This window comes from Nylanderia fulva, unplaced genomic scaffold, assembly GCF_048542155.1.
Source record: "Nylanderia fulva isolate GAGA-0341 unplaced genomic scaffold, ASM4854215v1 Scaffold141, whole genome shotgun sequence".
In the NCBI taxonomy this organism is placed as follows: domain Eukaryota; kingdom Metazoa; phylum Arthropoda; class Insecta; order Hymenoptera; family Formicidae; genus Nylanderia; species Nylanderia fulva.
Genome location: NW_028189633.1, coordinates 18,880 through 25,207, shown reverse-complemented (window position 1 = coordinate 25,207; position 6,328 = coordinate 18,880). Strand labels below are relative to the sequence as shown.

The 6,328-nt window shown below is 31.1% G+C and overlaps 1 non-coding gene across 1 annotated transcript; it reads right to left on the bottom strand.

The window, feature by feature from the left end:
• Positions 1-249: 249 nt before the first annotated feature.
• Positions 250-322, bottom strand: TRNAA-GGC (transfer RNA alanine (anticodon GGC)). The gene has a single exon. It is a non-coding gene; the product is annotated as a tRNA-Ala (tRNA).
• Between the last annotated feature and the right edge of the window lie 6,006 nt (positions 323-6,328).

Genomic DNA, 6,328 nt, shown 5'->3' with positions numbered 1-6,328 from the left:
CATTCTACATTTGTATCATTGTAGAAAATTCATCTAAATATATTATAATAAGAATTTTTAGGTCGGCTCTTTTAATTTAAAACACGATATACACCTCCTTCTTCTCGGTCACAGAGCCAAACGCGATGTTATCGCAAAATTAAGGAATCTAAGAATCTGTATCCTATGTTTGGGATCTCAAAAATTCTCCTTGTACCTCTTTTACTTCCCCTGTAAAGAAATAGGCAAGAAAAATATTGGTCCGAAAGTTGGCTAAATCGGGAATCGAACCCGAGACCTTCCGCTTGCCGGGCGAATGCTCTTCCAACTGAGCTATTTAGACACTTACGAAACAATACTTTTCTCAATGCTTTCACCCCCCCTCCCCCCAAAGTGTCGTAATTAGGCCCAGACGCGAAATAAACAATAATAATAATTACAAACATAGGATACAGATTCTCAGATTCCTTAATTTTGCAATAACATCGCGTTTGGCTCTGTGGCCAAGAAGAAGATGTATATCGTGTTTTAAATTAAAAGAGCCGACCTAAAAATTCTTATTATTGTTTATTTCGCATCTGGGCCTAATTACGACGCTTTGGGGGATAAAAGCATTGAGAAAAGTATTGTTTCGTAAGTGTCTGAATAGCTCAGTTGGAAGAGCATTTGCCCGGCAAGCGGAAGGTCTTGGGTTCGATTCCCGATTTAGTCAACTTTTGGACCAATATTTTTCTCGCCTATTTCTTTACAGGGGAAGTAAAAGAGATACAAGGAGAATTCTTGAGATTCCAAACATAGGATACAGATTCTCAGATTCCTTAATTTCGCAATAACATCGCGTTTGGCTCTGTGGCCGAGAAAAAGGAAGTGTATATCGTATATTATGTTGTCATTTACTTAGTGCAACTTTTTGATTTTACTACTTTTTGATGATAATATTTTAATTTTTTTCTAGTATTATTAATAAAAATAAAATATAATTTATAAATATAATTTTTGAGAAAATAATATTTTTGGTTATTATAAAGAACTATTTTTGCTAGCGAAAGATATAACTTATCGCTTTTTTTTACATCTGTGATGTTTTTTTAGTGGGATTTCACATATATTTGCAAAGTTTATTAAAATATGTATTTAAAAATATGTATATGTAAACATGTGTATATGCTTACGTGCGCACATGCTTGTGTACATACATATGTATGTGCATGCATGTAGCTTTTATCGTGACTCAATATATTCTATGCTGCAGTTACTTTAGATAAAAATTGAGCAAAACCTCAGAAAAAATGTTAGCAAACTTGGTGATGTTTGGTACAGACTTTCGTTATTGCATAAGATTAAAGACAAAAGTTTACTATTGTATAGTGGCCGCTAAAAAATGAAACTTAACAATTAGTACCTAAATTCTGTTATTTTGCAAATATCTTGTTATGTATCCATTTTAAAAAAAAGATACAAAAATAGGAAATTAAAGAATGGACAATTTTGCATAAAGTATTTTATAATTTTTCTCGTATGAGCAATAATTTTTACGTAAAAAAATTTTCAAGTTTGTTGTGCAGTGAATTAACAGAACGCAGTGGAGCATGCCGACAGCCGTTAAGTATTGCACGCGCGCACAAAAAATGTCATAACTTTTGAACAAATTATCGAACAGAAATGAACAAAGAACTATTGAAAAGCTGGATATTTCAGCTTTTTAATGTAATTTGTTTTATTATTTTATGATAATTTTTCTATAAATTCTAAGACTATTTGTTGCTGATTTAATGAGAAAAGGCTAAAATTATGTGTAACATTTTGTTAAAATTATTATAAAATTTTAAAGACTTGACGTAGAATAACAAGGAATTGTATTAAAAAGTTGAAATTTCTGGCTTTTCAATGATTCTTTACTCATTTCTGTTCAATAATTAATTTTAAAAGATATTATTTGTGCGCGCGTGTAACGCTTCAATCCACATAACGTCCGTCAGCACGCTCCGTGATTTACCGCGCAGCGTACATCTTGCAAAATTATTTACATAAAAAGTACTACTTAAATTAAACACTTACAGATAACATTTTTGATGCAAAATTATTCATTCTTTAATGTTGTACTTTTATATTTTTTCTTTTCTTTTGTAACATCGATATTCAATTAAATATTTGCAAAAGACACAATTTGAGTTGTAATTGTTAATTTTTTCTTCTTAACGGCCATTGTATAATGGTAAACTTTTTTCCCCTACAATCTTAGGCAAAATCGAAGGTCTATATCAAAGTCTATATCATAGTTTAGAAAAAACATTGGTAATAAATAAATACATCACGCTCTCTATTTCGACATTTGTTATTCAGACTTCGCAACACACACTTGAAATATCGGGAAAAAGGACTTGTTAAAACGATAATCATGTTTAAATGTCGCATAACTTGGCATCTCAGACCAATCGCCTTGCACATCTATTGGTCAACAGCGAAGAATCGTTTTAATTTTATATTTTAATATTCAACTAACTTTGTATTTTTAACATTTAACTTTGTATTTTGGTATTTGGCTTTTGTGTATTGATAGAGACTGTAGTGCAGTCGAAACGTTATCTGTTGTACAATTTATATCGTTTCTGTAACGGAATGTTAATTTAATTATTTAACTATTAATAAAAAATTTTTACATCTTATTTATTTGCTCGTTCAGTTGGCCTACTATATTTGATTTGCTTAATTTTGTCTATATCAAAATTCAGTTTAACATTTTTCCGAGATCAAACCCGAAAATGACTGTGTTATTATTCCAAATACAAGGGGGAGAGAGAAAGACGGCAAGAGAGGGGAAAAGGGAGAGAGAAAGATAGAGAAGGAAAGAGGGCGAGAGAGAGAGTGTGTATGTAAGAGAGCGTAAGATAACGAGAAAAGGCGAGAGAGGCAACGAGAGAGAACAAAGATAGCAAAAAAAAACAAAAAATTATGAAATATATAGAATACTATAATAACGCAAAAGTAGCTAGAAATTTCGAGAGATGCATAATAAAGCTTAAGACAAATAGTCGAATAAATCTTGTACAATCTATAAATACAAAGAATTTGAAAAGAGCGAATGAAGCTGAGAGCTGAAAACGTAAAAATTTAAGAGCGTGATAAAAAGGATAGACAAATGAATTGAAAGGATTGTTACAAATATAGTAAAAGTGGGTAGAAATCTGAATCTTTTTAACATCTTCTTATTTTATTACTATTTATTTTATTTGCTTTCTTTTTGCTTTGTTTCTAATAGCGTGTAAAGTTTGCATTCTTTCGGATGATAAAGAATAAAGATTAGGCTATTTTGCTATGGTCTGTTTTTCCCTTTCTTCTTTACATTTCCTCACACCCACGCTTTTTTCTTTCCTCTCCGCCACTCTTATGCTCCGTCTTCGTTCTTTTTTCCCTCCTCATTTCTTCACTTTTTCTGTCCTCTTTTTTTGCTTTCTATCTCTCTCTCTTTTTTCCTTTCTCTTTTCCTCTTCTTCATTTTCTTTCTTCTCTCTCTCCTCTCTCGCTCTCTCTCTCTCTCTTCTCTCATCTCCTCTCTCTCTGCATCTTCTTCTCTCTCTTTCTTTTCTTCTCCTTTTTCGTTTTTTCCTCTTTTTTCGCTCTCTCTTTGCTGTCTCTCTTTCTTTTTCCCTTATGTTTTTCTTTTTTTTTTCCCCTCTTCCCCTCTTTTTCCTCCCCCCTCCTCTCTCTCCTCTTCTCTCTCTCTCTTCTCTCTCCTTCTCTCTTTTCTCTCCTCTCCCCTTCCCTCTCTCTCTCCCTCTCTCTTTCCCCTCTCTTTTCTCTTTTCTTTCTTCTTTCTTTCTCTCTCTCTCTCCCTTCTCTTTCTCTTTCTTCTTTCTCCTCTTTTGACCTGTCTGCCCAGATTCACGTCTATTTCCAATTAAAGTTACTATGGGAATTTCCTTTTCTTTTTCAATTAGTTTTTTTTTTGTTAAATTAATAATTTTATATGTATAAACGTTGTTCTGTAAACTTAATTTGTTTGCATGTTTTATTTCGATTGTTTTATCGTTGGCTTTGACTCGTTATACAGCGTCCGATGCTACAATTTTTCTATCTCGGCTACTACCGAGGAATTAAGATGTCTTTCGTCGGAGTATGCGCTTTGTGTCTCCATAATTAATTAATTTTATTATCAAGTATGTATTAACTGTGTGCGTTTTTTTTCCTTAATTCTGTTTGTTATTTATTCGCTATGATTTATAATAATTTATAGTTTGCTGAAGATGGTCCTACATCCGAGGACCGAAACGTACAAATAAAGAACGATTCATTTAATTTCTTTTATTTTATTTGCGTACCAACGACCACGCTAAGCTCTCATTTAGCCCTTTATTTTTATTATATATTTAAATAACATTTACGACAAGATAATAAAGGTCGTTTAGTTAGTTTAAATCTGTTTAATGTACTAGACGTGCATTAAACTTGACACTATGCTCTCTCTTTGACATCTCAGGAATATAATTATTGTTCGCAAGTATATACTTTTATATTAGTTTAGTTTTATAATTTGCGGTTTGCGTTAATTACTAATGACTCTGTATTGCATATTTTTTATAGTTTACTTGAAAAGGACCAAAAACTATGGTCGAAACGTAGTGATTAATATCAATAAATTATTTGCCAATACGGTTGAGAAGATTGTGTTTTATTTTTTATTTTGAATTTTTCTGTCGATCTTGACATATTTGATTATTATTTTTAACTTTTATTTTTTTTTATTTCAAAATTGTTTTTTCATTTCAAAATTACAGCGCTCCTCGTCCATTATTGTCAGTACTTTAAGTATGGAGGATTTTTCAATCTGTATAGCCAATAAAAAGAAAAGCCCTTGAACTCAGAGTTGGTTAAACAGTCATGATCAGCATCCCCTTAAGTTAGATGTAAGAGTTCAATGTATTATGGCGTGAAGATTTGGAAAATCGTTTGTGTCGCTTTATAAAGTAGTTGTTTGTATATTATAAAATTGTAACTCTACGGGGCTCAAATAAATACTACTATGTATGAGTGTTTTATTTTAATTGACCATCTTTAAAAGCTTTTATTTTTGATTATACAACATAATGCTTCGGATACAAATTGATTTGAAAAAAGAGAGAAGATGACGCTATTGACTTTTTTCTGAAGAGCGCTTTTTAAGGTCATTTGACGTTATGTATATTTTTTAATAGATTTACTCTAATTTTTTTATATAATCAATTCTTCGCAATTTTTAGTATAAAAAGTTAAAGAATAAAATAGAAAAAAATGACAAAAAATTAATAATTTACAACATATTTCATAATTTACGCAAAATTATGCCAAATTTAAGTATTGTATAAGCGAAAACTAAGTGAAAAATTGTTGTTCTACAATAAATATATAAAAAATAATATATCAAAAACTTATGCTAGCTAAAAATGAGAACTTATAAAAATATTTTAATTATAAAAAGTTGTATAATATAGTAGTTTTAACTTTGTCCAAAAATGATATTATAACCTAGATAGCCACAGTAATTATTATGACATCATTTTGATGGCAAATGATGCATTTTGACATCAAAATGGTGTCATAATAATTACTTTCTGGAAATATAATATATAATCTTTATTCAGCTCTATGCCAAGAATAGGACTCGTTTACATTTCCTCTCCTAAACACGCATCCATCCACATATCAAATTACATACTTATCATAAACGTATACATTTATTTATAGTTTCTTTCCTCTCTTCCTTTCCTTTTTCTATTCTAAGTTTATCATCGCATAAATTTTCTAATCTTTTCTTATTGTTTTTCCCAAGGTTCTCAAACTACATGCTTACGACGTTACACTCGCCCACGTAATGCTCTAAGTTGTCTTTTTTTATCATACAGAATTTACACCTCATATTTTCTTCACTTGTCCAGTATTTATTCGATTCCTCCAAATTGCCATATCTTAACTTTATCATCGCTCTAATTTCATTTTCTGTTCTTACCTCATCTAAATTTCCTTTTAGTAAATAGCTGGCTCGTTCCTACGCATTATCGTTTACAATTATATAGTCGATTACCAAACATTCTCTCGCACCTACATACGTATATTTTTCTTCCCAGTCCCCTTCTGTACAACCATTCAAAGAATACTATACTTTTTCTTTTATCCTGTCTATGAAACCTTTTCTGCCAGTTTCTATATCCTTATCTTTACTCTCCCTTACCATTCCTCCTTTAGCATTCACGTTGTATATCGTGAAAATATTTAAACCTTTCCTTTGTTTAATATTCTTGCATGGATGATTCCATTTTCTAATCTTCTCCCTTTCATTCTTCCTCGCATAGTTCCTCGTATAGTCATACCCCAA